The following is an 18,536-nucleotide window of genomic DNA, read 5'->3' as shown; positions in this document are numbered from 1 at the left end:
TTCTGTTTCTGGATGAGGAGCTTTGTCCGGATCTGGCTGACGTCGATTTCGCCATCTCTGCAATCTCGGGATGGCATGTTTGCTTTCTCTCTGGAGGGTATTCCTTGTTCCGTCTCTGGGTGTTGAGTTTTTCTCTCTATGGCTCTCAACCCCCTAGTATGCTCTAGGTCTTCAGTCTTGCTCTGGCTTTGTATATCAAACTTTATTCGCTCTTGCCAAGTTGTTCTGTGGTCCCACCCCACTTGGGGACTGCATTGGTACATCCCACTCGTCTCTGGATTGATGTGGGATGTAGTAGAAGGAAAAATTGTTTCTTGTTTGATAATTTTCTTTCCTTTAGTCCCAACAGATCAATCCAGAGATCCACCTTTGGATTTCTTTGCAACATAGTGTGTGGGTGACTGTCCTTTTCATGTCTGGATTTGGGTTTACCACAAATAGTGCTTTGAACTTCTTGCAGATGCCGTTTTAAATGGACGGATATTACAGGATAAAGGCCACAGTGGTTTGACCACAGGGCCGCTGGTTATCTCCCTTTTTGTGGCAGAGGCAGGAGTTTGATTCGTGAGCTTATGATTTCTTTACCACTTTGGTATCGAACATTCTGAAAGTGAGACTGCTCCACTGTATCCTTTCTAGCAGAGCTCTGGTGTTCTCTCTATCTCCACCTGCTGGTAGAGGGACATAATCCACTTGTCTCTGGATTGATCTGTTGGGACTAAAGGAAAGAAAATTATCAGGCAAGAAACATAATTTTTCCTTCTGCTGCTTTGGCAGATGCATACTGAAATTTTTCACTGAGCACTAGCAGGTTATACTGGTGAGCTTACTGGAAAAGATCAGTTTTCTCCACCTCCATTTGCTGGTAAGAAGGGGATAACATTCATTTAGAACTGTACAACCTGACTAAACAAAAAGAAATGTATCATGTAAGACTTGATTTAACCTTTGTGAAGGTCTGTGACTTGTGTATGACTGAGGTAAGGATTTTGCTGGCATGCCATTTCTGTCTAGGAATCTAGAGCAGTTGGAGAATTAATGGTATTCTGCAACTTCAGTGGTGCCTTTTAAGTGCTGTTCTTGTGTTCTGAGTTATTGCTGTTACAGAAAGTTTGTAATATAGGTTTTGAGTAGTTTATTTGCAGAGCTTTGTGTTCACTAAGAATCTAGCAGTGAACAAATTTTGTGTTGCTATTACTGGGGGATATCAGAAGTTGTAATATACTTTTTGTTTTTGGTATGGCAAGCTGTAAGAGGAAACATCCTAACTATGCGCTGGACAGACTCCAGAATAGGTAAAGCAATTTCTTGATGCCGACAGTAGGTTTAGTCTGAATTTGTTTACCATTAAATCAGCATACTTACCTGATGTGCAAAGTGTAGGGCAGTGGTTCCCAAACCTGGTCCTGGAGGCATTCATGAGAGAGATTTGCATGCTGTGGAGGCAATGCAAATCTCTTATGAATATTCATTGTGGATAGCCTGAAAACCTGACTGGCTGGGGTGCCTCCAGGCAGGACCAGGTTTGGAAACCACTGGCATTTTTATTTTTTTTGGGGGGTGGGGGGGCTGTGAAACAATTATAGGTTGATCTATGGGGAAGAGAAAATCTAAATGTCAAATACAGTAACTTCACAGTAAGGAAAATCCTTTGTTGTCTTTTGGCATGCAGTATCCTAACACTTTCAGTATTATGTTTCATCGTTTTAGCTTTTGCAGTCGTTCGTGTTTTTTTTTTTCCCCCTCATTGTGATTATAAATGTGAAAACTGCTGGTATGCCACACTACATAAAACTTGGTATAGCCTGAAAGTCTTTGGTTGCAGAGTCTGAAAATGCATTTAGAGGATTGTTACCAATAGCTATAGCATACTAATTCAGTTAATGATGTTTTGCCGCAGAGCCTGTTTGTATGCAGTGGGTCCTTTGTCAAATGTGTTAATAGCATTAGCATGTTAGTAAATGGCCCCCTTAGTGTCGGTAATTGTAGTATTTAACATATTTATTACTAGATTTAATATACTGCTATGATGAAATATCATAGCCATTTACAATATTGTATAACAATATTTTTTATGCGCTTAAACAGTGTATTATAAATGACATATGGGAAGCATAGAGTGACACATTGAGATCATATCTGCACAAGCTAGTGTTCAAGATTATCCAATTTTCATTTTTTTTTGTGTGAAGTGTCCTTTGAGACATGAAACTCTTGCATTTGTATTACATTTTGTATGCTTTGTTTTACAGAATTTCTCTGCTTGGATAGGTGGTATTAATGAACCTCTCACTGGCTTCACATGGAGAGGTGGATGTGAGCGAGAAACGACTGGTATACAGATATGGAGTGAAGTGTTTGTGGTTAAAAAGCCTGATGGATCCAAGGTAAAGTCGTTATGTTCTGTACCTTGGCCTATTTCCCCAAAACTGGTCATTTTGATAACATGGATGAATCTGATTATCCATTGATAGCAAGCATAAATATACGTCATGACCTGTATTACATTACAAATGTTGGCTGGAGGATTTTTTGAGAGATTTTTTTTTTTTTTAATGTTTGTGGGGGGGGGGCTTTGGACATGTGTAGAAGGCTTACAATACAACCACCTATTTCTTTAGTTTTAACTAGGGTTGCATTTCGATTAAAAATTTTAATTGCGATTAAGCAACATGATTAAAGGCTGGAGCATAGCCAGCAGTCCATTGGATGGCCACAGAGACAGACTGGGGGAGCATGCATTTCCTCCCCCCCCCTTTTTTTTTTTAGGTATCATGTGCAAGTTGAGCATGCTCAGAGTATTTGTCAGTGGCTGGAGACAGGTTGCCAACTTCCTTGCTTCTGAGGCAGTAAGAGGAGGATGAGGGGGTGGCTCGTGCAGCATTTTCGGCTGGCAGGGCTTCGGTACTCCTACCAGCCATTGAACAGGTGCATCAGCTTGGTGAAGGGTCCAGGCCCCCCTCATGGCTATGCCACTGATTTAAAGGATCAATATCTCCCCCTCTCTTGCCCCCCCAGGTCTAACTCTTCCCTTCCTCCCATTGTACAGCATATCTTCCTCCTTTCCTTTCGCGCCCCCCCCCCCCCCCCCCAAAGTCCATTATCTCTCTCCCATTACATCCTATCAATACAGAGTCGAATGGGTTATGTCCCTCTTTCAGCAGATGGAGGTAGAGAGAACGCCAGAGCTCTGCCGTAAAGGATACTGTGCAGCAGCCTCACTCTGTGTTCTTTCTATCTCAACAGGTAGAGGGACATATCCTGTGCAGATCTCTGAATGGTGCTTGCTCCTAGCCTATTTCCTCAGGTTTAATTGAACTGAGGGTGTTGGCTTTGCCTGCCTGTTGTGGGGGGGGGGGGGGGGGGTACACCTCGTGGGGCCAGGTCCCGCCCCCCCATTCAGCACCACTTCTCCCCCTCTCTGACATTCCCGTATGGCTGTGCTCTTACATGGGGCTTTGTTCTCCTGCCTCTGTAAAATAGATAAATAAAATAAAAGATTCCTGCAGTGCGTTGCAGAACAGGTTACAAGTGAAGGTCTGGGTATTGCTAGGGCCACACGTGCATTTACACTAGTTCTGCCATGCTTGGATCTGTAAGTATTTCTGTTTTCTTTCCTTATGTCTGGACGGTGGAGCGGTTCAGACTGCTCCCGTTGGGGATTCCAGTGAGCGATTTGTCAGTGCCTTGTTCTGTCTAATCATTTTTGGCTCAGTCCTGGTCGCTGGGATCCTTGTTACCTGGCGGGCAGTGCTGCCTTCTGGGGGTGACCGCAGCGCCTTTCTCCATGCTTGCGGCTCTAGATGCCTGGGTGGCTGCATCCCCATATGTGACCTCCTTTCCGCTGGCGAGCAAGGGATTGTGTTTGGCTGTAGAGTCTCTATCCAGCTCGGGTGTCAGGACGGTGTTATGCCTGCACCTTGATGTTTGCCTTTGTGTGTATGGCTTCGGGATCCGCCTTCCTTTTAGAGCCTACCTCCAGTTCCTGTGGTGAAGCCTGGCTCTAGCTTTGGCTATGGATTTCTACAGCCAGCTCCTCATTTATTCCATTCCCTGTTCTAGCTGTAGAAGCTTGTTATTCCGGTGGATGTTGTCCCTGGTTCATCTCTCGTTCATCTCTCGTTCTGGAGCCTAGTTGTAACTTGGCTGTGGACCTTGCGTTTGGCCCTGGCCATGTTGGGTATGGTTCTGTCTCTGCCTGTTGGGCCTGGCTCTAATTCTGACTGTCGGGCCGGCGGGTTGGTAGTATGACTGACTCCGACCCTGAATGTTGACCCTGACTTTAGCCATCTAGACGTCCTAGCTGTCTGGCCGTTGCATTCAGCCTAGCTCTGGCTGTGGTCTTCATGCCTGTTTCCTACTCTGCTTGTCCATCTTAGCCTAGCTCCGGCTCTGACCATCTCACCTGCTCTGCACATTGGGCCTAGTCTCTGGCCTTCAGCTTCGGCCATCCAGCCTGGTCTACCTCCGGCGCTTATCATTTCGCTTGGCTTGCCTCCGACTATGGTCATCGAGTCGGTTCTGGATTGGGCTGCAGCTGGTGAGCCGGGCTTTCCGCTGGCTTTGTCTAGCTAGCCTGACTTAGCTCTGATTCCGGCTGTCGAGCTGGCCTAGCTCCTGCTGGCTGGTGAGCCTTGCTCTGAACCTGCCCTCACTCCAGCTCTGGCCTTTGAGCTTCTCCTGTCTCTGACTCCGGTTGTCGCTTGGTCTAGATGCTGTGCAGCTCCACCTCTGGCGTGCGTTTTACTATTTGGGATTGGGCCTTTGCTGTCCCGCTTAACTTCATTGTGGCTCATTAGGTCCAGCCTTGGAGGCTGGCTCTGTTCCTGCTGCCCTGAGCCTTTCTTCGGTTCTGTCAGTTGTCCTTCTCTTTGACTTTGTCAGCCGTACTTGTTCTTTACGCTCGCTGGCTGGCATGCTTTGCTGCAGATGGCTGTTGTTTAGTTCTTACCAGGGCCGCATACAGTCCACACAGGTTCTGTCTCTGATTTTTCGGCCTCCCTCCTGTATTTTCGGCATTGCTTTCTCTAGCAGGTGAGTGTGTTGCCTTTGTTGTGTGGTCAGCATGGGTCTTGTCTGTCTCGGTGCCCTTATCACTGGGGCATGTCATGGCCATTGGATTCTTCCTGTGCTCGCGACATTGCCCGTCTCAGTTCATCGATCTAGATTCTTCTTGGCCTAGGGAGCTTTGTTTCATCTGTGGTTACCTTTCCAAGTTTCCTTTGATGGACTAAGCTCACCATTGCTCCTTCCATGGGACTTTTTGCTTTCTCTCTTTCGCTTTCGCTTTCGCTTTCTCGCTTGCTTTCTTTCTTTCATGGGTTCCTTTCCAGAGCTTTCTCTTTTTCTCTGCTGTGGCAGCCAGGCACATTTCCCTTCCTGGGAGAGGGCTCTATCTTTGGCTCTAGACCCTGCTTCAGTAACCTGTTTGGGACACTGCGGTGTTCTTTTCCGGGGGAGTCTGGCTTTGCCCGGTGTTGGCCTTCCATTTGTGGCCTGCAGATGATGGTTCCTCCCAGAGATTGCCCTGGACAGGCTCTGCTCCCCAGTGGCTCCTGTCCTTGGGCTCCTCTCTGTTGGGGTCATGTTTGGTGTGGATTGGGCATACTTCCCCTTTTTCCAGGTTTCCTTCATGCTTCTCATGGCTTTCTCCTTGGCAAGGGGTTTCATTGATCCTTCCCTCCCTGGGTCGCTATTTCCTTCTGTGGTCACCATGGGCCTCCCTTGGTTGCTGTTTCCTTTTGTAGTCGCCATAGGCCACTCTGTGTTGGCTGGTGGCTCATCCTTCGTGGCAGTATCCAGGTGGGTTTGCTTACTGTTGGCCAGGAGGATGAGGCCTTTGGGGCGGCATACCTGTCTTCAAAGATTGCTATAGCCCACCCTAGCTTTGGTACGTCCCAGTCGTCTCTGGATTGATCTGTGGGATGTAATAAAAGGAAAAATTCTTACCTGATAATTTTCTTTTAATGCATCAGGCTTATAAGTACATAAGTAATGCCACACTGGGAAAAGACCAAGGGTCCATTGAGCCCAGCATCCTGTCCACGACAGCGGCCAATCCAGGCCAAGGGTACCTGGCAAGCTTCCCAAACGTACAAACATACTATACATGTTATTCCTGGAATTGTGAATTTTTTCCAAGTCCATTTAGTAGTGGTTTATGGACTTGTCCTTTAGGAAACCGTCTAACCAACCCCCTTTTAAACTCTGCCAAGCTAACCGCCTTCACCACGTTCTCCGGCAACGAATTCCAGAGTTTAATTACGCGTTGGGTGAAGAAAAGTTTTCTCCGATTTGTTTTAAATTTACTACACTGTAGTTTCATCGCATGCCCCCTAGTCCTAGTATTTTTGGAAAGCGTGAACAGACGCTTGACATCCACCTGTTCCACTCCACTCATTTTATATACCTCTATCATGTCTCCCCTCAGCCGTCTCTTCTCCAAGCTGAAAAGCTCTAGCCTCCATAGTCTTTCTTCATAGGGAAGTCGTCCCATCCCTGCTGTCATTTTAGTCGCCCTTCGCTGCACCTTTTCCAATTCCACTATATCTTTCTTGAGATGCGGCAACCAGAATTGAACACAATACTCAAGGTGCGGTCGCACCATGGAGTGATATAACGGCATTATAACATCCTCACACCTGTTTTCCATACCTTTCCTAATAATACCCAACATTCTATTCGCTTGCACTTGCTCACATTAAACATCATCTGCCATTTAGCCGCCCAGTCTTCCAGTCTTGTAAGATCCTTCTGTAATTTTTCACAATCCTGTCGCGAGTTAACAACTTTGAATAACTTTCCAGCTTATAATCGAAACTTTTCGCCGGCAATCTTCCGACACAAATCGGGAGATTGCCGGTGATTTCACAAAAGCGACTAAAAGCGTATAATCGAAAGCTGGCTTTTTAACAGCATCGCCGCTTTCCAGTTGCCTCACCGGCGAAAAGGGGATGTGTCGCCGGCGAAGTGAAGGTGGGGCATGGGCGTGGCTACCAGATGGCCGGCTTTTGGCGATAATGGAAAAAAAAAGCGGCGTTAAGCGGTATTTGGCCGGGTTTACTTGGTCCTTTTATTTTCACGACTAAGTCTCAAAAAGGTGCCCCAACTGACCAGATGACCACCGGACGGAATGGGGGATGACCTCCCCTTACTCCCCGAGTGGTCACCAACCCCCTCCCATACTACAAAAGTTAAAATGAAAACCTTTTTTGCCAGCCTGTATGCCAGCCTCAAATCCCGTACCCACCTCCATGACAGCCGAATGTGTTGTATCGTCTGACAGCCTTTCCGTGGTTGCGATGTGGCTCTCGGGTGAGTGTGACACTTTTTCTGTTAGGTGCCCTGCAGAGTCACATCAGCAATGCATTGTGGTGGGTGTAGGGTACTGGGCTATACTCCCATGGTGCTTTTCCCCCCTGCTAACTGGGTCAGTGTGTGCCCTGTTTTGTTTCCGGTAGGCCATGAGGTAGTGGCCATTTTTGTAAGCCAGTTTTAGATCCCTTTCATGTGTTACCCACGTTAGAAAACGTTATTACCTTGAATGTTACTGAAAGAGGGCATTGTACAGCATTCTGCCAGCTCGGACCTACTGCTAATCTCAGTATCAGGGAGACTGTTTGCCAGTGGGGCACAACCTCTGATCTGCAGTTAACTGTGAGTAAAGGTGCTTATTCAAATAAAGCACTTTTTCAAAGACATTAGTCTTCAGGTGTCAACTGCTGTGCCAAGGTTATACAGCAGCAGCAAGTCCTAGAGGCCTGAGTGTGTGCAGGTCCCTGGAGCACTTTTAGTGGGTGCACATTTGTGGGTAGGGGGTTTGGGGGGGGGGGGGCTCAGCACCCACAGTAAGGGAGCTGTGCATGTGGGAGCTGTTTCTGAAGTCCACCACACTGACCCGTAGGGTGCCCAGTTGGTGTCCTGGCATGTAAGTGCACTACAAATGCTGGCTCCTCCCACGACCAAATGCCTTGGATGTCACCGGGTTGGAGATGGCCGACATTTTTTTCCATTATCTCTGAAAAACAAAACCGGCCATCTCAAACCCAGCGACATCCAAGGCATTTGGCCGGTCTAAACCGTATTATCGAAAAAAAAGATGGCCGGCCATCTTTTTGATAATATGGTTCCGGCCAGCTGTTGCGCCACCGCCAAAATAGTTCGCCGGCGACCTATTTGGCCGGCGACGTTCGGTTATGCCCCTCCAAGTGTCATCAGCAAATTTAATTACCTCACTAGTTACTCCCATCTCTAAATCATTTATAAATATATTAAAAAGCAGCGGTCCTAGCGCAGACCCCTGAGGAACCCCACTAACTACCCTTCTCCATTGTGAATACTGCCCATTTAACCCCACTCTCTGTTTCCTATCCTTCAACCAGTTTTTAATCCACAATAGGACTTTTCCTCCTATCCCATGACCCTCCAATTTCCTCTGTAGCCTTTCATGAGGTACCTTGTCCAGACGCCTTTTGAAAATCCAGATACACAATATCAACCGGCTCCCCTTTGTCCACATGTTTGTTTACTCCTTCAAAGAATTGAAGTAAATTGGACAAGCAAGATTTCCCCACACAAAAGCTGTGCTGACTTGGTCTCAGTAATCCATGTCCTCGGATGTGCTCTGTAATTTTGTTTTTAATAGCCTCAACCATTTTCCCTGGCACCGACGTCAGACTCACTGGTCTATAATTTCCCGGATCTCCCCTGGAACCTTATTTAAAAATCGGCGTTACATTAGCCACCCTCCAATCTTCCGGTACCACGCTCAATTTTAAGGATAAATTACATATCACTAACAGTAGCTCCGCACGCTCATTTTTCAGTTCTATCAGTACTCTAGGATGAATACCATCCGGTACAGGAGATTTGCTACTCTTCAGTTTGCTGAACTGCCCCATTACGTCCTCCAGGTTTACCGTGAAGTCAGTAAGTTTCTCCGACTCGTCCGCTTGAAATACCATTTCCGACACAGGTATCCCACCCAAATCTTCCTCGGTGAAGACCGAAGCAAAGAATTCATTCAATCTCTCCGCTACGTCTTTGTCTTCCTTGATCGCCCATTTTACCCCTCGGTCATCCAGCGGCCCAACCGATTCTTTTGCCGGCTTCCTGCTTTTAATATACCGATAAAATTTTTTACTATGCTTTTTTGCCTCTAATGCTGTCTTTTTTGCGTAATCCCTCTTGGCCTTTTTTATCTGCGCCTTGCAAGTGGGCTGTCCCTCCCTCCGGGGGGGGGGGGGCGCTGTTGACCTGGGGCAATCCTTTTGCTCCCCAGTGGAGGACCCAGCTCTAAAGAGTCGCTTTGTTTTTTTTTGTTTTTTTTTTTTTACAGGCAGGGTCTTTGCTATTCATGGTCCTTTCCTTCTTCCCTGGCGGCACCTCCTGAGGGTTCCTTGCATCATTCTGGCCTGGAGGAGGTTGATAACGGAGGGCTTCAGGAAGAGCCGGATGATCCCACAATGGTTCGCCTTTTTCATAAGGAAGAGCCTCCCGTCCCTTATTTCCGATGCCTTGGAGGTGTTGAATATTGATGACCCCGAAGCTGTAGTGATGGCGAGCACCTGGAGACCGGCTAAAGCCTTCCTGGTACGTGAAGCCATTCAGGAACGTATCTCGGCTCAGTGATCGGAACTGGATGTGGGTGTTAAGGTTGCTAAAGCCATGGCGCGGTTTTATGCAGTGAGCACGGACAGGGTAGAGCAGTTTGCTCTCCTGAAATAGGACAACAGTCACCAAGAAGACCACTCAAGGGTGGAGTAGCTTTTGAAGGACATACAGGATAGACACCTTGAGGCTTCTGTGACGCAGTTGCTGCAGTTGCCCTGCAGGCCTCGATCTGCAGTTCTTACTCAGCTAGGGCTTGTTCTAGCTGGTTCCAGTAGTTACTGGAGTAAGAACAGGAGGTGGTGTTCTCGCCTTCGGGGGTGGCTCACATAGATGTTGGGCTTGCCTGTCTGGCGGACGCTGTCTGTGATTTTGGTGCATGCTTCGGCCAAGCAGATGGCGTTGGCAGTTTCTTGTCAGCTTTTATGGCTCCATCATTGTTCGGTGAATGTGACTTCCAAGCAGTGTCTTACTAGATTGACCTTTCAAGGTAAATTGCTCTTTGGTGAGGATTTGGAGACAATTGTGAAGGCTCCGGGGGACTCCAATCTATGCCTTCCCGAGGACAGGCCCAAGCCCGTTTCTCGGGCAGGTCAGTTGAGATCTCAGTTTAGGGAGGCTCGATGCTACCAGGCCACACTTTGGGAGTGTTTCAATGCCCAAAATTCCAGCAACGCTCTTCCTTTTGCAGTGATAGTTTTGGGTGCAGCTTCCTGTCAGGGAGCTTCCATACACTCCTCGCAATGAGGGGGCATCGGTCCATTCTGTGATGCATCGGGTAGGGGGTCGACTGACCCTCTTCTCCTGGGAATGGGCCAAAGTTACGTCAGACCAGTGGGTTCTGGACATCATTCGAGACAGCTACAAACTCCTAATTCTGCTCTCCGATTTCAGACTCTTACGTGGAGTCTAGATGCGCCACTTTCTCTAAGCGAGTGGTGGTAGAGGACACCTTACAGACTCTCTTGCAGTTAGGAGCTGTCATATCAGTGCCTCCTGCCGAGGTGTGTATGGGTTGGTACTCCATTTATTTCGTGGTACCCAGAAAAGGAGGTGTCTTTCATCCCATTCTGGACCTGCGGAAACTGAACCAATTTCTCAAGGTTCGTCACTTTCCTATGGAGACTGTACGATCCTTCATTGTGACTGTTTAGCCGGAGGAGGTTTTGACAGCTCTAGATTTCAAGGAGGCGTACTTGCATATTCCAATTTGGCCTCCGCACCAGAGGTTCCTTTTGCCATCCTGGGGGCACCATTTTCAGTTCAACCCCTTGCCCTTTGGGCTTGTGACTGCCCCACACACTTTTCAAGGTCATGGTGGTGGTGGTGGCCTTTCTTCGGAAAGGAGGGCATTCAGGTTCATCCTTATCTCAATGACTGGTTCATTAGGGTGTCCTTGCAACAGGAGAGTCAGCCACTGAAAGGGTGGCTGCCCTTTTGCAATCCTTGGGCTGGGTGATCAAGAGTCACCTGGTGCTGACTCCATCTTTGGCGTATCTGGGAGTTCGGTTCGACACGAGACAGGGACTGGTGTCCCTGCCAGGGGATTGACAGGTCAAGTTGTGCGCACAGGTACGCAGCCTGTTTATATTTGTAAAGCCCTTGGGATTATTTTCAAGTGCTGGGCTCAATGATGGCCATGCTAGAGGCAGTGTCATTGGCAAGGATGCACATTGGTCCATTGCAACACTCCCTGGTCAGTAGATGGTCACCGACCTCTCAGGATTATCATCATCGTCTTCCTTGTTTGCTCTGGGCACAGCTCAGCATGACCTAGTGACTTCACCTCAGCAATTTGCAGTGGGGGATGCCGTTGGCATCCCTGCAGTGGGTCGTAGTAGTTACCGATGCCAGCCTTTCAGGTTAGGGAGCTCATTGTCTCCACTGTTGCACACAGGGTCATTGGTCAGAGCTGGAGGTGATGTGGCTCTTCAGTCGCCTGGAGCTGAGGGCAGTGAATGCAGTCCTGTCCGTTTAGGATCTGCTACAATACAAAGCAGTGCAAGAGTTATCAGACAACACGATGGCAGTTGCCAGCATCAGTCAGCAGGGGGGCACTCAGAGTTTGCTTAAAAACTGTCGAGGTGCACCGTCTGTTGGAATGGGCGGAGACCCACGTGCTTTGCCTGTCGGCGGTACACATTGCAGAGCAGGACAACATTCAAGCGGACTTTCTCAATCAAAATCGCCTAGACCCGGTAAAATGGGAGTTGTCTGCGGAAGGATTCCACCTGATGGCGACCAGAGAACATAAGAGTAGCATACTAAGTCAGACCAATGGTCCATCTAGCCCAGTATCCTGTTTTCCAAACAGTTGCCAGGTCACAATGGCAACATTCCATACTACAATTCCCAGGGCAAGAAGTTGCTTCCCATGTCTGTCTCAATAGAAGACTATGGCCTTTTCCTCCAGGAATTTGTCCAAACCTTTTTTAAACCCAGGTACGCTAACCGCTGTTACTACCTCTTCCAGCAAAGAATTCCAGAGCTTAACTATTTGTTGAGTGAAAAAATATTTCCTCTTAGTTGTTAAAAGTATTTCCATGTAACTTCTCAAGTGTCCCCTAGTCTTCGTACCTTTGGAACAAGTAAAACATCGATTTGCTTCTACTTGTTCTACACCACTCAGGCTTTTGTAGACATCTATCATATCTCTCCTTATCCATCTCTTTTCCAAGCTGAAGAGCCCTAACCCCTTTAGCCTTTCCTCATATGAGAGGAGTTCCATCCCCTTTATCATTTTAGTTGCTCTTCTTTTTTAATTCCGCTATATCTTTATTGAGATACGGTGACCAGAACTGAACGCAATACTCAAGGTGCGGACTCACCATGGAGCGATACAAAGGCATTATAGTATTTTCGGTCTTATTCACCATCCCTTTCCTAATTCCTAGCAGCCTGTTTGCTTTTTTTTGGCCCCCGTTGCACACTGAGCAGATTTCAGCGTACTATCTAAATCGACACCCAGATCTTTTTCTTGAGCGCTGACCGCCAAGGTTGACCCTAGCGTCGGGTAACTCTGATACCAATTATTCTTTCCATTGTGCATCATCTTGCATTTATCCACATTAAATTTCATCTGCCATTTGGATGCCCAGTCTTCCAATTTCCTAAGGTCTTCCTGCAATATTTCACAGTCCGCACGTGTTTTAACAACCTTGAATAGTTTTGTATCATCTGCAAATTTGATCACCTCATTCGTCGTCCTGATTTCCATATCTATATAAATAAAAGCCCCCCTCAGAGTTCTGAAGCTCACTCCATCTGTGGCAGTGAAGCCCTGAACTCCTGTCCTCCTGGTAGGCTAGGCTACTATTGGGACTACTCACCCTCAGTACTCAGCCATGCCCATCTGCTCCCTATAAAACTCACCCTCAATGTTCTATTGGCTTCTGACGTCACTGAAGCCAAGGTTCGTATGTTCGAAGCCACAGGAAAAACAACTCATACAACGCACCTCCGTTCAGAACCATCTCAGACTGCCAGGTCCCTGCAGCCGCTCAGCCTCTCTCCTTACGTCACTGCCCCTGGAGAAAACCCCAGAGAAGCGCAGCCAACGACGTCAAAGGGGAGAGGAGGAGCGGCTGCACAGACCAATGTGAGATGACTAAAACAAGTTCCCTAACACTCAAAAAAAACTAGCGCTTGCATGCTGATGCAGCAAAGGTGTCAAAGGTATGTCCTCAAGAACAAGACACTGAAGACCACCTGTCAGCCTGATCTCCTTTTGATGAAACTCAGGATTTCTACGAAAAGGTGAAAATGCAGCCTGAACACTGACAACATCGCAAAACAATACACTTAATTCATCTCGAGGGCACCATACGTCTTTCTTTTTACTGTTAGCAACTGCATGAAAATGTCGTCCTCACATGATCATTAATCTGCCTTCTGGCACGAGCCACCAATTAAAAAAAAAACACTAAACAGTAGCTACGATCGGGCTAGGAGAGAGGCAGGTCTTTTTCATTGTTGTTGCTGCTGCTTTTCAACACTCAAGCGACGCAGACAGGCTCGGTGATGGTGTCAGCAGACAGGCTGTCCTGAGACCACAGATACGATCAACAGCAGCACACATCACAGAAGGCAGGTCAGAGAAGTTTCTCACAAGGAGTTGATGCCTGGCTGCACCTCAGTAACATCACATGTGGCACACAGAACAAGGAGAGTGGCAGACTCCCTCAAATACAACCCCCCCTCCCACAGCTGCCTCTCACTGCATCTCTAACATCCAAACTAACCTCTCTCTCACTCTCTCTAGAACACACACACACACACAAGGGACAGGGAGGAGATGAGAGGGGAGGAAAAAAACCCACCACGTACACAGTCTCTCTCACTATCTCTCTCTCTCTTAACTGCATATAACTGAGAAATGGCTCAAATGGACTTCCGGTGACGTCACGCTCTGCAATGGCGGTCTGATTGCGGAGCTCCCGTCTTCCAGCCTGAAAACGAGCTAATAAACAGAGCAAACGATCCACAAAACAAGGTGGTAGTCACGAGAGAGAGAGCGGAAAGCCCGCGATTCGAAAAATGGCGGATGCAAAACTTAAAAAGACAGATTTGACGAACTTTGCTTACCGACAACGGGAACGTGCGTTAGAGGCACAGGCCGGAGAGCAAGAAGGCCAAGAGAGCGCACTTAGCCCCAGTTCGCCGATTAGCCAGAAAGAGCGGGAAGCTGATGGAGAAAGTGAGGTCCCACCGGACAAATGGGAACAATTAAGCACATGGCTCCAGGATATAAAAAAAGGTATAAAAGAGATGCGACAAGATTTTGCTCAACTGAGCGCGGATCTGAGGGAAGAAATTAAAGATCTGGGGAATCGCGTCAACAAGGTAGAAATGGGGCTAGAAGAACATGCAGAAACCTTAAATGAGGTTGAGAAGCATGTGGCTGTGCACCAATCAGATATGAAATATCTAACGGACAAGGTGGAAGACCTTGAAAATAGAAGTCGACGCTCCAATATTAGAGTGCGAGGCCTGCCGGAGTTACCTGAATATATTAACTGTGAAAAAGTAGTACAAGCAATAGCAGCCCAACTTCTTTCCTCATCCGACCACCCAATAGCCCCAGAAAATATCCGGCTAGAGCGAGCACATCGGGCGCTGGGGTCAAGAAAGACAAACATGCCAAAAGATATCGTGGCCTGCTTCTCGGAATTCAAAGTGAAAGAAGAAGTTATGCACCAAGCTAGTGGCTAGCCCAATTACATGGGAGACATACCCCATTGAGCTGTTTCAAGACCTAGCAGCTATCACTTTGAAACGGCGGGGAGAATTGCGCCCGCTGACAGAGAAACTTAGAGCAGAAGGAATTAAATATAGATGGCAACACCCGTTTGCCCTAATATTTTACAAAGAAGGCAAACAGCGTAAGGTGGCATCGCTAGAAGAGGCTCATGAATATTTAGATCCGGAAAAGATAGATAAAGCACAGACACCAAAACCACCATCTGGATTTCAAAGAAATGTCAAACAGAAATGGCAGCGAGTATCAAAAGGTCGTGGAAGGCTGCGGAGACAAGCATCAGACCAAGCAATACTACCAGGGAAAGACCCGTGAAAGAGCATACATGAATGGAATACAAAGATAACACATGCTGTGTTAAAGTGATAGTCTGGAACGGACTAGAACACATTGAACAACAACAAAGATGGATCAAACAAAATGTGCAGGCTGGAAAAGTAAACGGGACCGGAAGTCCACACCATTATAGGCATGATCTCAAATACAATAGAGATATGCTGTATCAGGTCATGTGGAAAGGAGGGAGGGGGGAGGGGGGGAGGGGATAGGGAGAGGTGGTGTATATGCAATGATATAATGTTTGATGTTGGGGGATAAAGTGTTCAAATGTGTTACATTTAATGTGCGGGGCCTGAACACGCCTATGAAGCGCCAACTAGCATTCAAAGAAATGGTGCGCTTGAGCGCAGATGTGGTACTCTTACAAGAGACGCACCTGAAAAAAGGTTACGAGAAGTTGGTGTGTCATAAGCGATACCCCACTATATACTTCTCAACTTGTGCAAATAATGTAAAACAGAGGGGGGTGTTAATAGCCCTGTCGGGTGCACTTCCCTGGGAGGTTAGTCAGGTTATAAAAGATGTAGAAGGTAGATTTTTGATAATGTTAGTGTCATTGTATAATGTTCAATATACAATTGTTAATGTTTACGCACCAAACACGGGGCAGGGAATGTTTATAGAAAAAGTAGAACAACAAATACAAAAACACTTGCAAGGCCATCTAATAATGGGTGGAGATTTTAATCTCACGATTCAACCACACTTAGATAACTCCGCAGGACAGGCGGTATATGCTAAATCAGATAGGAAAATATGGAGGAGATTCATGGCTAGATGGGGTCTGACAGATATATGGAGAGCCAAACATGGACAAGAAAGAGACTACACATATTACTCGTCTCAATATAAGACATACTCTAGAATAGACGGATGGATGGGAGATGTGATAGTTGCTAATAGAGCACGGGAGACACATATTGAACCACGCACCTGGTCTGACCATGCCCCAGTGATACTTGAGCTGTTTGCAGGAACCCGACAGGTGGGTGCCAGATACTGGCGGATGGACGAGACGCTCCTATTGGATACTAAAAATATCCCAGTAATAGAGAATTATATTTTGGAGTATCTGGAATATAATGATGTGGGAGAGATTCACCCACAATATATATGGGAGGGTCTTAAAGCCGTACTCCGAGGGAAATTAATAGCATTGAGAGCCCATCTGATAAAAGCGCGAGCAGAACAGGAAGATAATATTAGAACAGAATTACGACAGCTCGAACAACAACATAAAAAAGATCCCAAAGATACTAAAAGTATACCAAGAATGCAAGAATTGAGATTCAAGCTGAATGAGCTACAGATGGCGGACTTAGCCGTTAAACTGCAAGTAGCACAGCAGGAAAATTTTGAATTTGGAGACAAAGCGGGTAGGCTATTAGCATGCAAATTAAAAAAAATGTCTCAACGCAACTATATCGGGGGTATACAGACGGCAGAAGGGGGCTATATCTCACAGATAGAACACATACATGAGGCATTTCTTGCCCACTTCACCAATTTATATAAACCAGAACACTCTCCTGAATTGGCCGAAATAGAACAATACTTGCAGGAGGCAGATATGCCCCAGATAGGGAGAGGGGGATCAGCCCAATTATCTTTGCCCATCACATCGGAGGAGATAGGGTGGGCAATAACAGATATGGCAAATGGCAAAGCTCCTGGTCCTGATGGATTTCCCACAAGATTTTACAAACTATTTAGTAAACATCTTATACCAGTGTTACTGAAACTATTTAACACACTAGAGGACTTACAAAAGCTACCAGACACGTGGAGACTGGCGGCAATAACCTTAATATTAAAACCAGGGAAAAACCCGAAGCTATGTAGCTCATACAGACCAATATCACTCTTAAATGTGGATTATAAGATATTCACAAAAATCCTAGCTCGTAGATTACAGAAGCAGCTCCCAGGGGTGATACATACTGATCAGGCGGGATTCATAGAGGGGAGCCAGACTTTTGACAATATAAGATGTCTAATGCATGTTATTCAACAGGTGAGAGACGACCAGACACAGGCGGTATTGCTATCAATAGACGCAGAAAAAGCGTTCGACCGTGTGGACTGGTCGTTTCTATTTGCTGCACTACAGAGAATAGGTATTGATGGGAGATATCTGGACTGGCTAAGATTGCTATATCAGGCTCCAATGGCCACCATAAAGATCAATGGGACATACACAAAAGCATTCAACCTTGGGCGGGGAACCAGACAGGGATGTGCAATATCACCACTACTATTTGCCTTGTCATTAGAACCATTAGCTAATATGATTAGGAAGGATAGAGAGGTGGCAGGAGTGATGAGGGGTTTAAGGGAACACAAACTTATGCTGTTTGCCGATGATATTCTGTTGACAATCTCAAACCCACTGAAGTCGGTAGAGAAGATAGTAGAACATTTAGCAAAATATGGGCATCTATCGGGATTTAAACCTAACCTGGACAAGTCGATTTTTCTCAATCTTACGGTACCACCTGAGGAACTGGGGACGCTTAAGGCCGCCTTTCCTTTCGTGTGGACGACAAAATCCATACGATATTTGGGAATACAGGTAACAACTCAAATAGAGGGATTATTTGCAGCTAACTTCCCCCAAAAAGTAGAAGAACTATTTAGCGAATTAGATAAATGGGAAGGACTTAATGTTTCCTGGAAAGGACGTATTAATGCTATTAAAATGATGCTGCTCCCAAAATTACTGTACCTGTTTATGGCAATCCCAATTCCAATCCCCAATAGCTTTTTCACAAAACTCAATCGCAAAATGTTTACATATATTTGGAAAAAACGCCCACCAAGAGTACGGCGAAATATGATGTACCAATCTTGGGAGAGAGGAGGTATGGGGGTACCTAACTTTTATTTATACTATCAAGCGGCACAAATTCGTATTCTGGCAGAATGGTCCCCTGGAGCAACCAAAAAATGGTTACATTGGGAAAGAGCATGGTTGGGTAGGAGAGCAATTGAGGATACTTTATGGGCACCAGGAGATGAAATAGTCCCCATAATTAAACAGATGCCCATTGGATTAAAACACCCTATGTGGACATGGTATCAAGTGAGGAAGAAGCTTTTCCCTGAGAGGAATTATTATCGGCAAACGGCCATAAGGTGGGCATTAGGATTTTCACTGGGAAGATCAGAGAAGGTTTTTGAGATATGGGCCCAAGCAGGGTTGTGCACACTGGGACAATTGTGGAAAGAGGGAAAAATGCTTCAATTCAATGAGCTTCAGGAAGAATATGGTCTAAAAGAAAGAGACCTCACCTATTACTGTAATTTATGTAGCTTCCTTAAAAAGAAAGCG

General features: G+C 46.5%; 1 protein-coding gene across 1 annotated transcript in view; it reads left to right on the top strand.

Annotated features, from left to right (window-relative positions):
• Positions 1 to 2,256: 2,256 nt before the first annotated feature.
• The window catches only part of ATL2 (atlastin GTPase 2), a 208,030-nt gene continuing 191,750 nt past the window's right edge, over positions 2,257 to 18,536 (top strand). The window contains exon 1 of the mRNA XM_030196285.1: positions 2,257 to 2,387. The gene's annotated coding sequence lies outside the window, so the exon portion shown is untranslated. The remainder of the gene's footprint in view (positions 2,388 to 18,536) is intronic.

This window comes from Microcaecilia unicolor, chromosome 3 (genome assembly GCF_901765095.1).
Source record: "Microcaecilia unicolor chromosome 3, aMicUni1.1, whole genome shotgun sequence".
In the NCBI taxonomy this organism is placed as follows: domain Eukaryota; kingdom Metazoa; phylum Chordata; class Amphibia; order Gymnophiona; family Siphonopidae; genus Microcaecilia; species Microcaecilia unicolor.
This window is presented reverse-complemented; position numbering and strand designations above follow the sequence as displayed.